Below are 21,738 nucleotides of genomic sequence, written 5' to 3'. Positions count from 1 at the left end.
TTTAAACTTTGGAATGTGATGGAAACTTTACTGTCAATAAAATACCATTCTATATGAAAACAAATATATGTATGTATATGCATGACTGAAACATTGTGCTGTATACCAGAAATTGACACACTGTAACTGGCCATATTTCAATTTAAAAAATGTAAGCAAATTACAGTTACTAAAGTTTTTTCAAGGATTAAATAAATAAATAAATAAATAAATATAAATAAATAAATAAATAAATAAATAAATAAAAATGCCATTCTCAGGATTTACATGTCTACATATGCAAAATATCCCATTTTATGCAATATTTTAATTCCCAATAAAATGAGGAATAATTTAATAATACAAAATGTAATCTGTGCAACTACCCATGCCTTTGAGACCAAGACGAGAGATAAACTGTGTCCCGGAGTCTAGACTGAAGTGTTCCCCAAATTAAAAAGGAAACAAAGAAAAAGAAAAAACAATAGGGAAATTCATTACCTCGGCTATGATAGCAAAATTATACTGGTTTGTGACTTATCAATCACAGATGGAAGATGTAAACAACACCAGAAATCATCCTTCCAGCAAAGACGTCAGTCATCAATGGGGTTTCATCATTGATATGCTTGTCCAAGCTGGTAATTTAGAACTGCCGCTACCAGCTCTGGCTGTATCCAGAATGATAATTATGAATTAAGTGGTGAGCAGATGCTTGGAAATAAAACTTTGCCTTGGGCTTGCCAGGAGCCTGAGGACAAAGTTAACAGTCCCTATAAAACATTAGTTTAAGAACGAAATTGTCAATGCAGCCATAGTCTACCAATTTGCTAAGCATCAATGGACATTAGCCATGACATACAAATATGCATGACTTTAAGAAAAGAAATTGTTTCCAATACATAATCTTTTTTGCTCTCCTTTCTGTGGATCTGTGCCTACTCTGAATATCTTAAAGCAGCAACTCAAAATTAATTCACAAGAAAAAGAGAAACAGGCTAGTAAAAATTGTATTTATTAGCTCACAGCAAGAAATATGTGTTTAAAATGGGATTTATTCTTTCTGATTGCTATTGGAATGGACACTTAATTTTCTCCCTAAAATGAAATGAAACTTTTAGAAGACTTATGGCTGCTGCGAGAGCAGTTTCTCACATGCCAAGCTATGTTAGCAAAGCTGGGAATAAATCATTAAAGAAAACTGACTAGTACCACATAGTTCATGCAAAATAGGATTTCATGTTCTACCCACATGAGGCAACTGTAGGACAACTACAGTTAATGAACTCATTGCATTCTATAAAGTAATACCCTCCAATTAGTTAGCATTCTTCCTCTTATCTTGGTGCTCAGATTAGTTTTTTCGTCTCTTCCCTTCTTCTCGTCCTTTCTCCGTTGCTACTTCTCTAACAATATCTTCCCTGTTCTGACTTTGGAAGGTTTGCTTGGCTACTCTCATGCCCTCAGTATTCTCCCCTCGTCTCCCCTCTTTCACTGGAATGAACGCTGCTTCCCTAGAAGCCCGTGTAGGTGACAATGACAGTGATCACAGACTTGTCCTCCATTGTTTCCAGCCTGTCAATACAGCAGGTATTAAACAGTATGGTTTGTTTAGAATAAGAACAATGACTGATCCCCTTTCTACAGATAGGCTAAGATTTCTACCCTTTTTGCTTGAATGTACATTGAGATTTTTATCCAAACTAATTGAAAAATATTTGACTAACAATTACATAGTTTTGAAATTTTGGGTTGAAGGGTTGTCTTTGTCATTTTAGGACTTCTAATAAATATTTGACCAATGGTTGAAAAGAGACTCCTGGCCAAGATTATACACTATGAACCCCCTTTATATTTAAAAACAACAATAACAACAAAAACCAACAACTCAGTCAACTGGGGTAAAATCCCATTGTAACACAAGAAAAATAACTATCATTTTTCGAGAGCTTATTATGTGTCAGAAGCCACATTTGCTATTTAACACACACACAACCCAATGTCATTGCTATCCATCATCATGCTATCTCTGTCAAAGCGACACACACTCAGTCTCCGAGAAGTTACATCACTTGTCTAAGTTCTACTGACCTACTCGACCTCTCACTGCCTCAAACATCAATTTCATTTTATTTGCTTCCCATGACTTAATGATACATCAGACTAATTTGAGGGACATGATTTTATTTTGATAGTACATGATCTATCATACGGAGAAATGTTTTATACCAGGTTTTTACTGTGTTTATATTTCTTTCCTATAATTCCTACTAGTAAATGGCTCTGCATCTGAGATTCTTAAATCGTAAGACTGAAATCTACACTTCTTTTCCCTTTGTGCTGCTTAAACCTCTCTCTCTTTGCAAAGATTACACATTTTGGAGAAGGCCAAACTGTCACTTTAGTAGCAGGTTCTGCCAAAAATTCTAACTCATGTTCTGTTTAACCCTAGGGGCAGGGAAGTAGATTTTTCCCTGGCCATCAGAGTGGCGATTCTGATGGTGAGGGGAATGCTGCTGAGGGGAAAGCCTAGCTGAGTGCCTGATAGCTTGCCCTTTGGAAGGAAAATGGCACATGTTTTCACTCCAGGAATTCAGCTTGTCACGGGGTAGTCATGTAACAATGAAATCAAGTTAATTATCTCTTTCTATAAAAATGTGCTCTGGACATTCTAGTTAAACATTAGGACTTAGAGGAATCAATTTTCTAAACTGCCTACTTCCAAGAATTATTGCAGAGCAGGGAAAAATGTGTAGAAATTATTCAGAGGGCGAAGTTGTATTAACAGAAACAGGGCCCTTGCATTCACATGATGTGTGTGGATCACTTGAAGGAAGGTTCCGTTGTCAGTTTGATTCTTCATACTCATTGTCTACAAGGCACAGAGAGTTGGTGATGATTCAGAGAGTTAAAGTCAATCAAGAGAGGCATGACAGTGCCATTTTCCTCAGCAGAACCCTGAACCCTTCAACCAACACCACAGACCTTGTCTTATTAATCTGAGCATTGCCAGAGTCCAGCACAGAACCTAAGCAGTTGCCTAATTTATGTTTGTTGAACTGAAACAAAGTGAAAATTAAATGAGATAATCATAGTAAATGCTTTTTTAAGCAAGAAATTTTGTATATATAGTTATATGAAACACATAATTCTTATTATAACTTTATATGCATTTAGGTATTTAATTTTTACAACTGTAAAACAGGTACCGCTTTTATCACCCATTTTACAGATGGGAAGACCGAGGCAAGGAAAGTTGAATGAATTTTCCCAAAGGCACAAGCTAGTAATGAGTTCAACTGGAATTTGAACCCAGGATTCTCTTGCCCCAGAGTCCATATTCCTAACCATTCGGCAATCCTTGCCCCTTGGGTTCCGTGCATCCGGCCATGCATGCAGTTGCTGTTTTCCTGATTATGCTGTGAACTCTTGAACCCTTTCAGGATAGGTCTGAGAGCTACTCATCTTTGAATCTGATCCAGCAAACTCTTGAACATACAGGTCTGTTTAGAGTTCAATAAATATCGAAACAAAACCCTCACCTCAAAGGCAAGGATAACCATGGTGGGAAACTTCAGAGGTAGCACAGGGACTATGCTGGAGTTCTGGATTCTCATTCACTCAAATTCTGCATAACCAAAGTCCCCGAAGAAAGGAAAAGTGGGGCAGTACCCAAACGAGGACCCAGACGAAACCAAGGAGCCCCGAGCTCTTTGGGGGATGCCTGAAGCACACCAGAGGAAAGCACAGGTTTCTCAGAGTCAGGCTTAATGTGATGACACTCCAACACAGTACTCAGCTCAGATGCGACTGCCAGGGGGTAACATACAGGGGGGATCTTTCCCCTTTTGGCCTTTTATCTTCTCCTGTGAGCAGATTGATTATTAGTTTATCAGATTAGTCAGCTTTAATCACTCAGCACTCAAAAAAACAAAGACAAAGACAAAAAAAAGAAAGAAAGAAAAGAAAGACTTTGCCAAGAGCTTGCAGTGTCTGAGACGGCAGAAGGTCTAACCCAGCGTCCCCTGTGCTGTCCGGCACTCCCTTTTGCCTTCATGAAGGTTCTTGTTTTAACATCTTCAAAAGCTACCCAGAGCCAAGGTATCTTAAGTAAATAAAAACATAAAATTAAATTCAAAATTACTGAAAATTTTCTCAAAGGAGTAATTGTAAAAGGACACGAATGATTACACTCATTTTAGAAATCCCTTCGACTACTGAAGGTAAAACAGAGCAAAATCAAAGCTCCGAGTTGTACAATACTCTGTCATGCTGAGTTTTAGCACTATATCAAATATGCAAGCAAACACTGAAAAATTTTCTTATAGGCTCTCTAAGGGTCCCAAGTTTTCTAGATTCAAGTCCATCTTTTCCTCCGAGAGACTGATAAATCTGAGATGAAAACAAGTCACACAGACAGAAGGACTCTAGACTCACAGTCTATTTATTTACAAGTATGTACTGTTCCTACACCATATGGTTTGAACAAAGACATCAAAAAGTGAAAACAACAGCAGGTCTTGGGCAGAGCTGCCAGAGAGACAGCTCAGTCTCCAGGTCTGGGATGTTCTCAGAGAAGCAGCCACTCACCGTCTGTTCAACCACAGGCGCTCCTGTTTTAAAAACATATCTACCGATCTCCACTTTCCTTTCCCTTATGGATGAATTAAACTCATGATCTGCACACCAAGTTATAAAAAAATGACCACTCCCTGTTCCAGTGGTCCTTCCTTTCAAGAATATTATTCCATCTGGCTAATCCCACACTATTTGGAACGACAGATGGCAAGGACCCCCAAGACGTAACGACAAGAACGAGGGACTTGTCTTCATGCACATCCTGTCATACATCTCTGATGCCTCCGCTCTTCCTCATCTTAGTGACCCGAACTCAGCCTCTCTGTTCCCTCCCCCTGCCTCCTGCTTACTCAAGGCTCCCTGGTTAGGTCTCCTCTTGCTCTGCCCCCCTCCCTGCTACTGGCAGGATGTGGCACTAAAAGAGCTACTTAGAAGTCCACTATAAGCAGACTTCTAGGAGGTTAAAATCAGAGCACAGACGTTTCATTAGAGGACCTCCAAATGTCAGTGTCTTGGCTAGATATTCTGTACATGCACTCCCCCCACCATTACATCTCTTCTCCATTCTCTGTCCTGCTTTGCGTCCTGGGAACTACACACCTGGGCTCCCTAAACAAGGGCGGTTGGGCACTAGGAGGGTGCTGGTGACAGGACGACAAAGGTCAGGGTATCCCCTCTCTGACTCCCTTCCTACTCAGCAAGAGTCTCTAGCGGCATCTGGAACTCTGAGGGCTTTGCTCCACTGCCATACTTCTCAGTGGCTTCTATTTCTCCATTGTCCCTTCAGCCCTGGAGAGATAACAGCTTCCTACTGTTGCTAGCTGCTACATGACTCATAACCCCTCATTTGTACACGTACGGGCTGTAAGTAGTTCCTCCATTAATGTCTCCTCATCTGAAGCATCTAGTGTGAATCTGCTCTCCTGCCAGGACAGTATCCACAGGTCTTTTCTTTGGAGCACTTCAGCTTCTCCAGAGAAGAATTCTGTAATGTTCATCCCAGGAACAGGGGAAGCATATACCTGACTCTGAGTGCTCACACAGCAAGGAGCACTAGGGGAGGGGTTCACTTTCCCACACAGTCTTTATCATCTCCTTATCATTTATCATTTTATTACAACAGCTCTCCTTGTCTGGTGTTATCCCCAGTGTTTTTGAGATTTACTCTCTTCAAAGGAAATTTCCCGTTTCTTGGTAGGGTTGGGCTACAGGGGATAGAAGAAAGGAACATTAGGTCTGATTGCCTCTCAGAGATTTTTGACCAGTTCTTTTTGTTTTCAGCACTTGTCTCATCCCAGTCTTGTGCAGTAATAGGTACCTTTAAGCTCTGACTTTTCCCCAAATTCCATGGTATGAATTGATCTACTTCTTACTGATAAATGCATTCTATGTTATAAATTTCCCTCTAAGCACTGCTTTCTCTGCATCCCCAAATACTGATAAGTTGTACGTTTATTTTCATTTAGTTGAAAACATTTTTAAATTTCTCTTGAAATTTCTTCTTTGATCCATATGTTATTTAGAAGCGTGTTATTTAATCACCAAGTATTTTGGGAATTTCCACTTATCTTCTGTTATTGACTTCTAGTTTAATTCCATTATGATCTGTAGGATTTCTGTTCTTTTAAATGTGTTAAGGTGTGTTTTATGGCCCAGAATGTGGTCTGTCTTGGTGAATATTCCATGTGCACCTGAGAAGAACATGCCTTCTGCTGTTGTTGGATGCAGTGCTCCACAGACGTCCATTATACCCAGCTGATTGATGCTAGTGTTGAGCTCAACCATGATCCAACCGATGTCCTGCCTGCTGGGTTGGTCCATTTCTGGTCAAGGAGAGTTGACATCTCCATTTATAATAGTGGGTTAATCTACTTTTCTTTGCAGTTCTATCGGTTTTTACCTCACGCATTTTGTTTGATGTTGTTTTGTTCCATCTATGTACATTATGAATTGCCATGTCTTTTCAGAGTGGAGGAGAAAAACTAAAAGGTCAAATAGGGACTTTTATGAAGTTTACCAAGTGCTTTGTGTTTTATAAAACCTCTCTGTGTCCTCCAAAAGTCCTCCAAATAACAGTATAAAACTTGTTTTATTCTCTTATGATTTCTGGCTTGGATAGGCTTTAAGGGGAAAGGGGCTGAATCCCATTATAAGTTAATGCCACACATGGAGACAAGCAGCATTTGGGTTCTGTTGCTCTTTATTTTCTTCCCTTTATTTCTTTTTCTTTCCTTTTTTCTATTTAACTGATATTAACTAGGTACTTACATATTATACTAGCTGCTATGGATTAAAATCTATGCTTTCAATACATTTACAATAGAATTGGAGACACTGAGAGTAGCATTGACATCCTGGGGCAGTGAGGAAAATGTGTGAAGTGCTGTGGCAGAGAAACAGAGAGAGTGCTTGGGGTAGAGATGAACGAATTAGACAGTCTCGGTCCAAAAAGGGCCACATTCCAGACAAGGGTGGGGGTAGAAGAATACAGTAGAAAATAATGTTCTAGGCAGTGCAAAGGTATGTGCAGGGACAGTAAACCCGGAGCTGAGTGACACATTCAGGGGTCCCCTTTTCATGTGGGAGCAGGAAAGGGCACAAGAGGGAAATTGTGCCAGGTGAGCCTAAGAGCAGACTAGGAAGGAAATAGTTGTTCTGACCTTCACTATGAAAACTGTGGAGAGATTTTTGAGAATTTTAGGATGACAGGTGGGATATAAAGAGATTTATGTTAGTAGAGGACCACTTGGGAGCATCGTAGAGGATAATGAAGTGAGGCAAGAGGGGAGACCAGAAGAGAAGCACCTGCAGTCCAGCCATCATAACAGCTCCATGTTGATGAGCCTCTAACAGTGGTAGGGAACCCAGAGATGGAGGAGGGAGCAGGCAAGATGGTTCCGTGGGTGGTTAAAATCTACAGAATCTGGTAGTAATGGGTTACTGGTGCGGAAGAGGAAGCAGAATAAAAACATGAAGAAGGAAGATTTAAGGTGATTCTTGGATTTCTGGCTGAGGCAACTGATTTCAAGGGATTCAAAGGTCTTTTCAAGATATTAAATACACACAAATGATGTTTGGAGAGATGAAATTCAAGAGCAAAGAGAAAAACCAGACTGATGTAGTGGGCCTATGGAATAACATTTGCTTATGGGAGGACATTTCAGGCTAGACATTTCTAGTTAAAGCTCAAACTTAATTGACTTCCTATTGCTTTTAATGTCCAGAGGAAGTTTACAAACCCCAGGGAAAATGTAATCCTCATGCCTGAACCAAGGCTGGATACATCTGAAAGTATGGGTTTGGGGAAATTACTGGATCCCTCACTGAACGTCCTGGGAAACAACCGACTAGATGCTCAGTGTCTCAGTGGGAGTAACAGAAAATGCCATCAAGTGTATCATCTTGTAACTGCATATTAAATGCAGCTGAAGAGGCAAAGCTGTAGAGACCTAAAGTAGAATCCAGGTTGTAAGGGACTGGGGGGATGGGGAATGAAAAGTGATTGCTAGTGAGTAACAGAGTTTCTTTTGGGGGGTAATAAAAATATTCTGGAATTCAATCGTGATGATGGTTTTACAGCCTCTTGAATATACTAAATGCCACTCAATTGTATCCTTCAAAAAGGTAAATTTTATGGTGTGTGAAATATATTGTAATTAAAAAATATATATATATATACACACACATATACACACATAACTGAGTCTCAGGATCCAGGTGCCACCAACTAGACCATGTGGAGTACCTCCTTGCCCTAGGACCTTCAGACCACTGCACTATCCTCTGAGCTGGCTCAGCTCATCTCATTGGAGACCTTTTGCCTTGGCCACTAGAAGCTTTATTTAAGATAGTGACCTTTATAACACTCCTGATCATCTACAGCTTCTCTTATCCTTAGAGAGGGAGCCTATTATCTATGGACAAAAAAAGGAGAAACAGGGAGAGAAGACAATCACTCCAACCAGCTCAGATGAGAACATCTGCAAAGTCTAGCTGACAAGTGGTCGTTTTCTGTAAGACACTGAAACTTAGTTCACCAAAGAAATAAATGCACACACAAACCATGCACCAAACATATATCTACCAAGGAATGGCAGTCTTCATCACCTTCATCTTCATTATATTTAAAACCTAATCAACTTCTCAGTTAGGCTAGAAAGTAATGATGGCATATTAAAATTTCAGTTCAGTAAGACTGGAATGGGTTTTCCTTACCAAAAATGAGATGCCACATGCTTTGGGCTAGAGTGACACAGTGAAAAGCTCACGGGCTTCAAAGTCAGTAAGATATGAGGCTCACCACTGGTAGCCTGTAGTCTTGGACAGCTGTCTGGAACCTCATAAGCTTTTGTTTCTTTAACTCTAAATTGAAGACAAGACATACCTCAAAGGATTGAATGCCTTGAAACTTGCAAGGAGTCTAGTGGCACTTGGCAAGATGCTTTCAACGAACATTACTCCATTCCCCATCATGACAAAGACAGGTATCGCTCTCTGGTCTGTCTGTCTGTCTGTCTCTTTCCCCATCTTCCCTCCCTTCCTTTCCTTCTCCCTTTTTCTCTTTTACATTCCTTTAAAAACCTGGGGTTTCTGACTCTTGCACCAAAAAAGGAGATACCAAAATCTAAGATTCTGTAAGATTCTTTGACTGTCTCCTTGTTAAAAAAGGAGAAAATATCATATTTTTCATTTTTACTTGTTTCTATGAGTCATATAAACATAAAACAGAGGAAGATTCTGGTAGCTCAGTGATTTTCCACTTCCCAGGCATAAAAGCGTAGCTGATAAGTCTCTCTGGCCCTTTCATCATCGCTTTCAACCAAGCCGTGTTCAGTTAGGATACCATTTGCATGTTGGCAAGATGGTTACTTTAATATGCAGTCATAAAAAAAACAGAATCCAAACAGGATACTAAAACACCTTTTTACTAACTGATGCATTAAATGAAAAACAGTTTTCTTTCATGAGAAAGAAATACATCACTTGACCTTCTGCAGAGACAAGTTCATTGGATTTAATTTTGAGGAACCAATTACATTTTGTCTAGCCAGAGATGGTTTGATTTGACTGAAGTCTGGTTAGGATGCAAAGAGGCTATTAAAATGATTTTTAGCATTTTTTTCCAAAGGGCGAGCCATTAATTGCCTGTGAATATTCACCCCTCAAATCTCCTACTCTATTAGGCTCAAACCAGAGTTGTAAAATTATGATTTTTTATTGATATAATTAATAACAAATGCTACTCGTTAACTTGGTTATCGCCAAATTGGACGTTTGATGAATGTACTCAAGGCCTTACTCTAGTGAATTTAATATAGATATGAGGCAACATATCAACCTGAAAAGATGAGCTCAAGAACATTACAGCGGAAAGGAAAAAAAAAAGTGGAGAAAGTGCTTTACGAAGCTTTGGAAAAGCTAAAAATAATTATTTTCAAAATTAATTCTTTTCAGGTTTCTCTGAACACCATGCACAAATAATTTAAGACATCTGTTCAGTATACAACATCAACTGAAATGTTAAAAGATACTTTAAAATACCAGAAGCAAGAAGAACACTGCAAAAAGCAATAATATGCAACATGCAGAGATTAGATCATGGGGAAAAAAAAAAGATAACCTACCACTTTACTTCACTTCTTATTGTACAGCCAAGAATCTAGCTCCTGTATAATTAGGAAATCTAAGGAGTAACAGCAAAATCTTTCTGCCCTATTGTAATTCTGCAAATTGTAACTTTGAAAATTTACTCAGATGTATTCCAATGGATGTCAACTGCAAAACGGCATAAGGAACTAGATTTGCAAATGTAGTTTAAGGACCTAAAATAAGATTTTAAATCAGGTTGCATCAATTTGGAATTTGTCCATAGCGGAGTTGATGTTTACCTTCAAGTGATTTGAAAGAAAAATCTAAATGTAGCCAGGATTTTCCCTTAATTAAAAAACAATAGATGCTTTTCTAGCTATATAGCTTGAAACAATAAACTTTACTGCGCTAATCCCTGACCCATATAAACAGGTGTGGTAGGGAGATGTCTCTTAGGTAGGGAATGGCTGGGAAGTGAGGAGCAATAAAAGAGGTGAACACAAGTGTTGACTTGGCCAGACATAATCACTAGTAGTTAGAGAGAAAATTCGGTTCCATGAGGCCAGGGTAGTTACTGTCTCATCCCATTTTACAGATCAGGAACTAAAGGTGAGAGGTTACTTCTGCAAAATCCCACAACTAGGAATCAATTCCATGTGGGTTTTTTTCCCCTAAAGACCCCACTTTTCTTATTAGACCGTCTTCAGAAAGATAATGCAAGATTCTCATAGAGTCCCTGGTCAACAAAACATTTCTATGATTAACCTCCCTCCACCTACAAAGCTGAGAGCCGGCCAGTGGCTCAAGGTTCCCCACGCCCTGCTCTCTCAGTGCCCCTCTCCTGAGGCTGCGCTTCTTTCTTGGTGCCCCTGGGCTGCACTAATACCAACTGGGGTCTCAACAGGTAGAAATGAAGATGCCCCATCTTCCCTCACATGCAGAGGTCACCTGTAAGCATCACTGTTAGCCACTGTGTAGGGGTTCAGAGAATTAGGATACAGTTCTCGTTAACAAGATGCTTACAGGCTGATTAGAAAGTGAGGGTAGAATTACTCTTGCTTTTACCCCCTCCCCCCAAAAATAAATACAATGAGAATCTCAGGTAACTATGGAGAAAAGTTAAAAGAGATATTTTTGGTCGAGGACTTTCAAAGGTCTTACATATTAAAGCACATGGGTGGGAGCCCAACTCCCAGATGCATAAGGATATGTGGATCTAGGCAGGTGTGAAAAACCTTACTCCACTCTTTTTGCACCCCTTTCTCGTTTTTTGGTACTTTTACACATGTCCCACTGTTCACCAAGTGTCTCTAGCTGCCAAGGCCCCACATCCACTGTGAAGGATAATTTTATGCTCAAGATCTTTTACTTTCGTTCTTTTCCTTTCAAAACTCACCAGTCCTATTTCCCCATTCGCAGTCCTCTGCTCTTTCCTGGGGAAATTCAAACTTAAGTATCAGCTCTCCCAGGTAAAAACTATGCTCTAACAGTTACAGGGAGTTACTTTTGCTGGCAGTATTAGCCATCAGGTTAGGCTATGGAGGTATCTTAAAGATACACAAAAATCACTTACAAAGGAGTGCTTACTATATACTCTTCCTCAGGCCGTGTTTTAGGACAATGGTTCCTAAGCCAAACTTTCTTAGGAAGTTTCTTATTTATTTTATTTTACTTTAAAAAATGAATACAATTAATATTTTTAACAAGGGACCTAGCTTGACCTTTGTCCAAGTTCTTTTTTTCAGTCAAAAAAAAGCAAAAAAAAAAAAAAAGAGCTGAGCTACCTTGCTTAAATTAGTTAAAAATAATTCATTCTAGACACTTCAAATGTTTCAGTATTTTACATATGACTCAATCTGCCTAATTAAAAAGAAAGGTACTTTGACTGTATCTTCACGTTTTCACTGCATTGCACAATTACTGACCCTTAATAAATATTGAAAACTGAGACTTCAATGTATTTGAGGTCCCAGTATATAAAACAGACAAATTGAGTCTTATAGAAAAATGCCATCTTGGAGAAAATGTGGGAAAAAAAAAATGGAAGACTAAACTAAGGTTGCCATTTAAATTACATAAATCAGAATTTCAACAAATACTTGGGTTGCTATGTAGTCATTAAGCTATTTGCCTGGTATAATCAATCTTAGTTTACATCTATAAACCTACATAAGAGTTTTATATCCAAAATAAGGTGCCAATATAAACACTGGTAAGAAAACACTATAACCAGCATAAACATGATTGGATTTGACACTTCCTAGAGAAATAATCCTCCAAGGTAAAGATTTGTAAACAGGTTGCTCACACAGCTATAAATCCTAAATCTTAACAAGTGATTTCTGGTGCTTTATAAAAAAAAAATAAAGCATTCTGAAATATAATTAACTTGGGAGAACTATGATCTTGGGAAAAAGAGAAAGGTACAGTACTATAAGGGCTAAAATTTTTGGTGACTAAGTCATTCTAAATATAAAAATTCAATACTAAAAATTTACCAGTCTGTTTCCATCCCTGTCTAAGGGACTGAATAATTTTCCTTAGAAATAAAGTCCTATAATGGAGATAGGGGATAGTACGTCTCAATTTTAATGATTATTTTAAATGTCCCGGGAGACTGTGTGACTCCCTACTCTATAACAGTATAGCTACTAAGAGGTCTTCTAATATTGATTTTATTTTGTACCTATAGGAAACACCATTTACTGTCCAGCTTCACGGGATTCTAGTCAATTTCTCATTATTTTTGTTATTTTGTAATTAGTAAACTGGCATTATTATATATAAATAAATCCTTCAGCATGACTCAATCTTCCAGTACTTACTTACTCCTGACTAAAATGTGAAAATTGCATTTCAGAATCTGCAAACTGCAGGATATGTGATCACCCCATCTTTAAGCCGACACTCTGTGAGACTCAGGCTCTGAAAAGCATCTCTCTCTTTCACTTGGAACTTGCCTTGTTACCACAGTAAATGCTAATTTTTAAAGATTAAGCATCATTACTTTCATCTTTTTTTACATGCGTGTTTAGGACTAATTTCTATTGTCTTGGTCTCACTTTTGGAAAAATGATTCACTCACAATATTTACACTGATGTCTTAAGCAAATGTGTAGCCCAGTAGTTTTTTTTTTTGTAGTCCAGTAAATTTTAATAACATGTGCTAGGCATCATTTTAGAAGGGGACAGTGCCCTGAAATCAATCAGGAAATGAAAGAGAGTAACTTCCAAAATATTATGGGCCTCCCATTTCTGGACTGATAAGGACTCTCTGTGGGAAAAAGAGATAACAGCTGTTGGAATACAAATATTTCGGGCATTTGGGGTTAAAAAAGCCCAGTCCGAGGCCCTGGGGCAGGCAGAACACACTTAATTCATAACTTGCTTACTCTCAATGACCAAAACCTATGGTCAATTGCCATTTTAAAAACTGTAGAATTTTGGATCCAGGTGATATTTTAGTGGTGATTAAACAAAATGCTTAATATTTCTGAAGATAAAAAGGTTTATGAGAAGTTTTCAGATTTGCCTGCCATCGCATTGTGCCCCAGGAGTAAACTGGGACCATCGCTGTAGATTTAGAGCTCTGTATGGCCCCACCCTTCTCTCCATTTTAACTTGCACTGATGTACACAACTCACGCCCTTTAATCCTCTGTGGTTTCATCACTCAGAAAGACAGGCAAACAATTATTTTTCACTTAGGTTTCGTTAAGTTCAAACTGACTACTGTTGGCCTCAGACTTCCTTTATTCCTCAGAGTTAGTCTAATATGAGCAACTGAATCTATTCAGTTGGACGTGTGTTTGAGGAGTTTATGAACCTGCTTGGGGTAGAAGAGAAGGAAGCACCACTCTGCTGAGCAGGAAGTTTCAGCTGCTACAAAAATGGGGACTGGAACGAAGCCATCCCAGCTCACAAGACAGAGCAAAGATAGCTGGAAACCAGGTTGACATGTACTCTACCTTTAGGTTTGAAAAAAAAAAAAAAAAGCTCTGAAGAATTGCTATCCTGCATGTATTTCTTCAATTTAAATAGTTCCAAATTGTATCTAAAGAATCTTTTTCCACCATAGATCAACATTAAATGAAGAATGACTACCATCTAGTATGTATCCCATCATATGTGAAAATAACTTATGAGGTATGGTAATTTTCAAAACATTTATTTTAATATCTTTTAAACAATTAGCTATAGGTTATATTTTAAATGGCATCATAGACTTTCTATTTAGGAAATTGGTTTGTCTACTATTTCTTCTTCCACAAATCCAATTTAATTAACCCATTCTGTTCCTCAAAACTACAGCAGGAAAGTCTGAGAGAGAGCAGATGGCTCAGGGCAATTGGCTTATGGAGACAACTCAACGCATAGGTCCTGCGGAGTGTGTCATTAGGATCATCTAGTACAAAGGACAACTCGTTTACCTCAAGCTAAACTCATGTCTAAAGTTAAATGATGCTAGGGAATCCTGAAGCCACCACTAAGATTTCAGGACTCTCCCTGTAATTGATGCATAACTTTTCTTGCTATCTCATTCATTCACTCATAAAAAACATTTATAGATCAACTGTAAGTCAAGTATTGTGCTAGGTGTTAAAAATATCAAATCAAATGCAACAAGAGCCTTGCCCTTGAAGAGCTCATAGACTCATTCTTTTAAGCCAGTGTTATTTAAAGCTGGCTTCCATTCCGATTGGTCAACACCTATGCCTTACTGGTGTTTAAATGTTTTGAATGTCCTCTCTCACCATTGCTGTCTGTAATTATAAATTTTAGGAACATGGAAGACCTTAAGAACATGCCACTGAGTGAGATTTAGTAGAGGTTCATACAAGGTCCAGTGGGAGAATCCAGCAAGGAGTGGTGAAATTCACATGATGGCCTTTGAGAAGGCTTCACGGAGAAGACAATACAGGAGACTGAAAGAATGAAATTTGGGAGTGAGGGTAGGAATGGGGGAAGGGATTGAAGGGGTAGGAAAAGTCTGGGCATTGCCAGAATTACCACAGCATACTCTTTCTTTCTGAGTAATATTTGGAAGCAGCTCAAGTACCATTATCACATGATATGTAATTAAATATAGCAAATTCCATTTGGATGTTAAAAAGACTACCTTTCATAGTTTCCCAAAACATTCAAGGATTTCTGGGAGCATCATTTAAAAAAAAATTTTTTTTAAGTAAGCAGTAAATAACTGGAGAATAGGAAAGATTGTGGCTCCAAAAATTGGTAAAGAGCATCTTAGATGGACTTTCCTCTGATTTCCCCTTTCCTGGTTCTGGCCTTCACTAGCCATTTAATTCTGGACTGCGGATGTTCAGGAGGATCTGTGAGGAGTGCATCTTTTGGCTGCCTGCCATCCACTGAACTGAAGATGATAAAACACTAAAGTACAATAATAATGGTAAATTATTCTGTCTTGTTCCAAATGATTTAAAAAATTTTTGGAGAGCTTTCAAATGCTTTTGAATTAAGAGAATGATTGTAATCCTAAATTTTTTGGAGCATGAGAAAACTTAAAATGATCCTATTATTTTAAAGTTGAGGTACCTTCATTCTTAATACATGTTATTTTATAAGTCCTTACATGTATCAAGGTCTAAATAGATTTTTGAAGTGTTCTTAGAGTCCTAACTTCTTTATCTTAACAGAAATTAATAGACGCTTACTTCAATGTATGAATTAAATATATCTTCAAATATCCAATAAGAGAATGCTGCATATTAGCTTGTTAGTTAATTTATATTTTGTGAGTAAACAAATTTAGAGCTTATGAATGATACCAGACGGAGAACCAAAAGTTCTGACTGCAAAGAGAGTGAGTGACCAGGAAGGTGAGCCCTGCACCATGCCTCAACCCTGACCTCCAGGGTCTAAGAACAACAGAGGGTTTCCAACTTCCAACAGTTGACTAAACTGTATTAAAACTGTCAGATTTGTCCATGTGCTTTGCTTAACCTGTCCTAGATCAGAGCAAACAAATGAGGAAATTATCCTGTCTTAATCCAGAAAGAACAATTCCAAACTGCTTTTATTTCCAAAACAAGTCTTAATATTTTCCAACTGGCTGGAACTTCTAACCCATTCAAGTGCTACAAATAACACTTTATTCACTCTTCCTTCTATTCTTTATGAAGAACAATAACTCACCAGCATTCTCCATATTTCATTATCAGCAAAGTTAAGATTATCAGCAAAATGACTCTCAGTTTCCCTGAATGATTCCTTAATCTTTTCCTACATGTCTCGTTTTTCTAATCTTCACTTATTTTTACGAGTCTATGCTAGGACTTTTATTAGCTACCCAGTTAACATTAAAGATCATGTGTCAGTCATGAAAGACATAAATTTATTTATAACACTTTAGGGAAATTTCATATTTCTATACTCATAAGCTACCAAAAGACCATCCCGGAAAATTGCGGTTAATTAAATGAATTAGCTACTACTGAGATTTAAACAAATAAACAAACAAGCTACTGATGAGATTTAAATAACTTGAAGAAATGTTACTTAGAGCCCACTAGTAATCATAATACCCTCAAAGTGTTACTTTGACATTTATAAATGAATAAGATGGTGTCAGATGCCACACAGGATCTTGATTTCCAGGAACTGACTACTGAAGCTTATGCTGGGCACACATTTTAACAATAGAGAACTTACAGCTTTCAGAATCAACGCTTCTCTGATTGACTTCATGAGAGACACCATTTTGGCAGAATCCTACATAACTATAACTGAGCAGGACCCCACGGGGCCTTTCCAGGACAGACCCTTCCTCCAATTCCTCTGCTTTAGCTTCTCTCTGAAGTGCCTCGGTAACAGTGTAACAGGCAAGGACAAATCTGACTCCATATTAGATCTGTTCCTTTGCCTCTAACCCTGTGCTCTGTTTCCTGTGCTTAGTCATACTGGTTCTCACCTTTTGTAAAAGAACGTTGCCTATAGTCTGAAAATATACAGGACAGCCCATTCTCAAGACTCTGACCTTTAAGGGTATAACACTTTTCCATTCGTATAGAGATAAAAAGTTGCAGAACAGAGAACAACATTTGTCTTGTTGGAGGTTTACAGGAACATCATGACCTGATCTACACGGACAGCTGCAAGAACAAAGGATTCCAACACCAAGAAGTCTGCACCAACCAACCACATCCACTCCCCTTCTTAGTATTAAAAGGAGCCTGAATTTTGTCTTGGGTGAGACGGTTCTCTAGGACATTAGCCCCCTGTCTCCCTGGTCTGCTGGCTTTCCAAATAAGGTCATTATTCCTTGCCCCAACACCTCGTCTCCCGATTTACTGGCCTGCTGTGCAGTGAGCAGAACAAGTTTGGACACAGTAATAATAGTATTTGATGCACATTTCCTAAGTTGTTTTACAGACTCTTAAATTGCCACCAAATTGAAGAAATTACTTGCTGGTCATGAGCACGGAGCCCCCAGACTTACCAGTGCCTAAGGACTGACCATGTTAACCCCTATGACACCACCCGGTTACCTCAACATCAAACAACCAGAGAAGTGCGCACAAGCTGATCACATACACTGGGACGCCCCTCCCTCACCTTCCCTTTAAAAATGCTTGGCTGAAACCCACTGGGGAGTTCAGGCTTTCTGAGCACTAGCTGCCCTGGAATCCTTGTATGGCGCCTTACAATCAAGTTTCCTTCACCACAACTTGATGTCAGTAGATTGGCTTCACCGTACACTCACGTTTGGTTCAGTAACATAACTACCACATACCTCCACCACTATCCACCAAATATTCACTTTTCCATTCCCAAGATACGTAGAACATGAATCCCAGAAGTGATCAGATTTGAAGATTTGCAGAGGGTGGTGTTATTATGACCTACCACTTTGCTAAGGATGACATTGTGATTTATAAGAAACATATGTAGGGAAAAAAAGAGATATATGTAGAACAACAACTAAAATGGAGTCACCTATGTTGGGAACAAAATGGAGTTGGCAATACAAGTGCATAAAAGGAAAGCAAAGCTTAACCTTACCTAACACCATTTGTAGAAATTTACAGCTCTTCTCAGAAATCAGCAGTGGACACCAGTCAATCCATAAATGCCAAATGTCTTCACACCATCTCTGGACTTCCTCATTCCCCTAGGTCAGCAGCCCTGAACAAAAAAGAAGACCACAAGGCAACCAGTTAGCTGAAAAAGTCAAATAACTTCCTCATTTGCTCCATAAAAACCCTTTAGTCTGTAAACAGCTGGGAACTCATTGCTCCCACGGCCTTGAGTTTCCCAGCTTGCAGGTTGAAACCCTTGCAATAAATTCACCTTGCAGCTTTATTTTACTTGGTGTGCAGAGTTTGGTTTTTCACATACAGCTTTGGCCATTTAGATAACCAACATATATTTCTCATATATATTTGGTCTTCATTCATGCTTACTAGCTCATAGCTTTCAAAACCTTTGGAATTTCCTGAGCTACAAGAGGAATGGAAGCATCTTTTGTTACAATATTTGGTCTCTAGTCCTCAGTTTCTGCAAAAACTTCAGAGCCATAAAGGTGAAATGGGTGTCTTGTTATTCATAACAAGCCCTTTTATCACTATGGAGTTTATCTTAAGGAGGTGACTTTTGGAAAGCACCTAAGGATGGGGGCTGGTTGCCAAGGGAACCAAATATTCTTTCAAAAGGGGTACTGGACCTGGCATACTTGAGAGCCACTGATTGGGTTCTGTTTTAAAGTTCCAAAATTAGTTCCACTTTCTTACACCTCTACTATCAATTCCTCTACCAAGGAAACAAAACCAAACAAATTTATTTAACTATAGCCAAGCCAAAGATGATGAAGAATATTTTCTAAATAAGGAAAGAAATTGGAAGAAATAATTGGCCAAATCATCAAACATTTATTTCTTCCAAAGATGTTGCTAAACATGAGCAGTCCCTCTAGCGCCTGGAGTTGGGGGCACCACTAAAGGGGCGGGAAGGCTCAGAGTTCATTAGGAAATCAATTCTGAAGATGATGTGGAAGAACAGAATAAGAAAATTTTGCTTAACAAGTCAAATTTGCACTCAAATTATTTCCTGTGTCCTTGTCAGTGCATTTCTGTTTTGTTTTGTTTTTGGTATTCATTGTGTTCACACCAGAATCAAAACAGGAAATCATCTGGAATCCACACAGATCAGCTTCGCAGCCCTCGGTGGGCTTGAGTCGCAGCCCCCAGCAATGGGTGTGGATGAGAAATTGGGGAAGAGTTCTGCTTGGCATATCTAGTACTTTCTTTGGAAGAAAATAGCATAATTTTGACATAATAAGGAAGATTGACAAACCTATTTTAAAGGATACTTATTGAAGTGTTTCTACTGTACTAAAGATATGGCTTTTAATATAACTAAGGGAGTAAAAGTTTTAATCTCCTCATAAATGCTCTCTCACAAATAACTAGAGAGATAAGAAAAGTTCTGTTAACCTCTTCTGCACCAATAGAGGAGAATCTCACCCCACAAGAGACAGTAGGGTGGGAAGGGTGTGATGCACGTTACCAAGCCACAGGATTAATTTCCCATCTCTTCTATTTGTTGCAACTTGCTTCTCTGAGCTGGGGGAAACGCTTCAATTTTTAGTGAACATTTAAAAAAAACAGTTTTGTACCAGTGTTTTGCCAAGTTTATATGGATTAGCCAATTAAAATTCCATATAATCATTGTCTGGAAGTAGCTTTTGGAATAATCAGTAATTAAATAAATTTGTTATTTTATTTTTAATGAAGAGGGGAAAAACATTTTCCTAAGGAGTACTTTTTTTAATTAATTGATCTGTTCTCCACATTGTAAGATGTTAGCATTCACATCCTGCCTCCACTTTACAGCTAGACATCACTTCTATCATTAAGCGGAGGAAATTACGACTAGCACTCAACAGTAAGAGTATCACCTGGAAAAATGAGTGTTTATCTCATTAAGGCTTTCAAAATGACTTCTGAGATGATGATACATTATTTTACATTCCAGGAAAAGAAGAGACAACTGTAACTATAGTTACCAAGTGTATCAGGCACCCCTGCTTTCCAGAATAGCCTCTAGACTAAGTATTCATTCAAGGAAGTTGTCATGTAAACACACTGAGGGGCAGGAGGTTAGAGAAGACTTTAAATGCACCTGTCAAAAAACATTTTAATATGTGACATTTCTTATCCTCTTTTTTTTTTTCCCAGAAAACACTGTGTACTTTGAAAGTATCTTTTAAGAGAGAGCCTCCCTTGAGTTGCCCAGGACAAAACCATTAGATGGCCTTAGTCCTGGTACAACAGGTATCTATTTTCTAGACCTCACGTGCCTAGGATGTTATGCTCATAAATGGCCTTGACTTACTTCATATTTTTAAGTGGCAAGAAGGAGTTTCCTACTGTTTTGGAAGACAGAAAGCAGAATGCCCAGTTCCCCCTGCCTTTAGAAAACACCCTCTATTTACTGTATGGAGTTATAAAATTCCAATGTGTTGTTTTTTTTCAAAAGAAAATCACTTTATTCTAATTAATTCACAAACAATAACATCAAAAAAGCACGTTTAAGAGGCCGCACAAACATCTGCCCAGCCCCAAACTCAATACAGTCTCTATGAACTTCCATATAGTAAGAACACTCTCTTCCATGCAATTCTGAAGCAAGGAAGCTATTAATGATAGAGGAGAGGTTTAACTGGTACTTTCACACTTTATACCTTCCTTATCAATTATTTTTTATGCTAAATCAACTTGGTCATGAGAGATGATTTTTCATGTCTTCAATTGGAACGTCTTGATTACGCTAATCCATTCGCCAATCTGCACTTCCGGAATTAATGCTGTCTTTCCCTGGGGCTGTGCTATGGGCTGTGTCATTTGGCCTACATATCGATACTCAACGTATTTGGCTTACTCAGAAAGTATAGGAACGTAGGATCTAAAATCAGACACTTGATTTTTCAGGATTTGAATACCGATGTTTCCCTTACTATACATGTGAGCAGGACCAAGTTAACTTAATCTCTCCAAACTCTATTTCCCCATCTGTAAAATGGAGACAGTAGTAGTGTCTTCCTCATAGGTCAGTTTTGAGGATTAAATGAGATAATTGTCCAAGGCTTAGTATCTTCCAACTTTCTCTACTAGTGATAAGAAAATAGAAGATAATCTTTCTCATCCTTCCAAGATAATCAACAGGAAGCTATTCTTTAAACACACACAGACATACACCTCTAAAGGAAGGGGGTGGAATTCAGTCAGTATAATATTGAAGAAAGTATTTTCCTTAAAAAGAAAAGAAGTGCAAAGTCTATAACTCACACGATAACAGCCTAATATTATTATGCACAGCAGTGCCAGTTCCCTTTTGTTCATCTATTTGAGATGAACAGATGCTTCTTATCTAATACGTATTCATGACCACGTTCTTGGAGGGAACAATTTAATATGTACACTTTAATTATTGATGTTGTTTGAAAAAGTTCAAATATTAGTCAAAAATATTTGTTTCTTTAAAATGACCATTAGTTTAATAGAAATAGAATGAAGATTTCAAATCACATTAAAAAAAAGAATAATAAAATAATTTTACTCAATCAAGCAAAAGC

At 38.3% G+C, this 21,738-nt stretch overlaps 1 protein-coding gene across 6 annotated transcripts in view; it reads right to left on the bottom strand.

Moving 5' to 3' along the window:
• IQUB (IQ motif and ubiquitin domain containing) overlaps positions 1-21,738 on the bottom strand; it is a 163,909-nt gene that overhangs the window by 51,531 nt on the left and 90,640 nt on the right. For all 6 annotated transcript variants that reach the window (XR_012074307.1, XR_012074305.1, XR_012074308.1 and 3 more), the window contains exon 13: positions 18,168-18,290. The gene's annotated coding sequence lies outside the window, so the exon portion shown is untranslated. The remainder of the gene's footprint in view (positions 1-18,167; positions 18,291-21,738) is intronic.

The sequence above is a fragment of the Vicugna pacos genome, chromosome 7, assembly GCF_048564905.1.
Source record: "Vicugna pacos chromosome 7, VicPac4, whole genome shotgun sequence".
Classification (NCBI taxonomy): domain Eukaryota; kingdom Metazoa; phylum Chordata; class Mammalia; order Artiodactyla; family Camelidae; genus Vicugna; species Vicugna pacos.
This window is presented reverse-complemented; position numbering and strand designations above follow the sequence as displayed.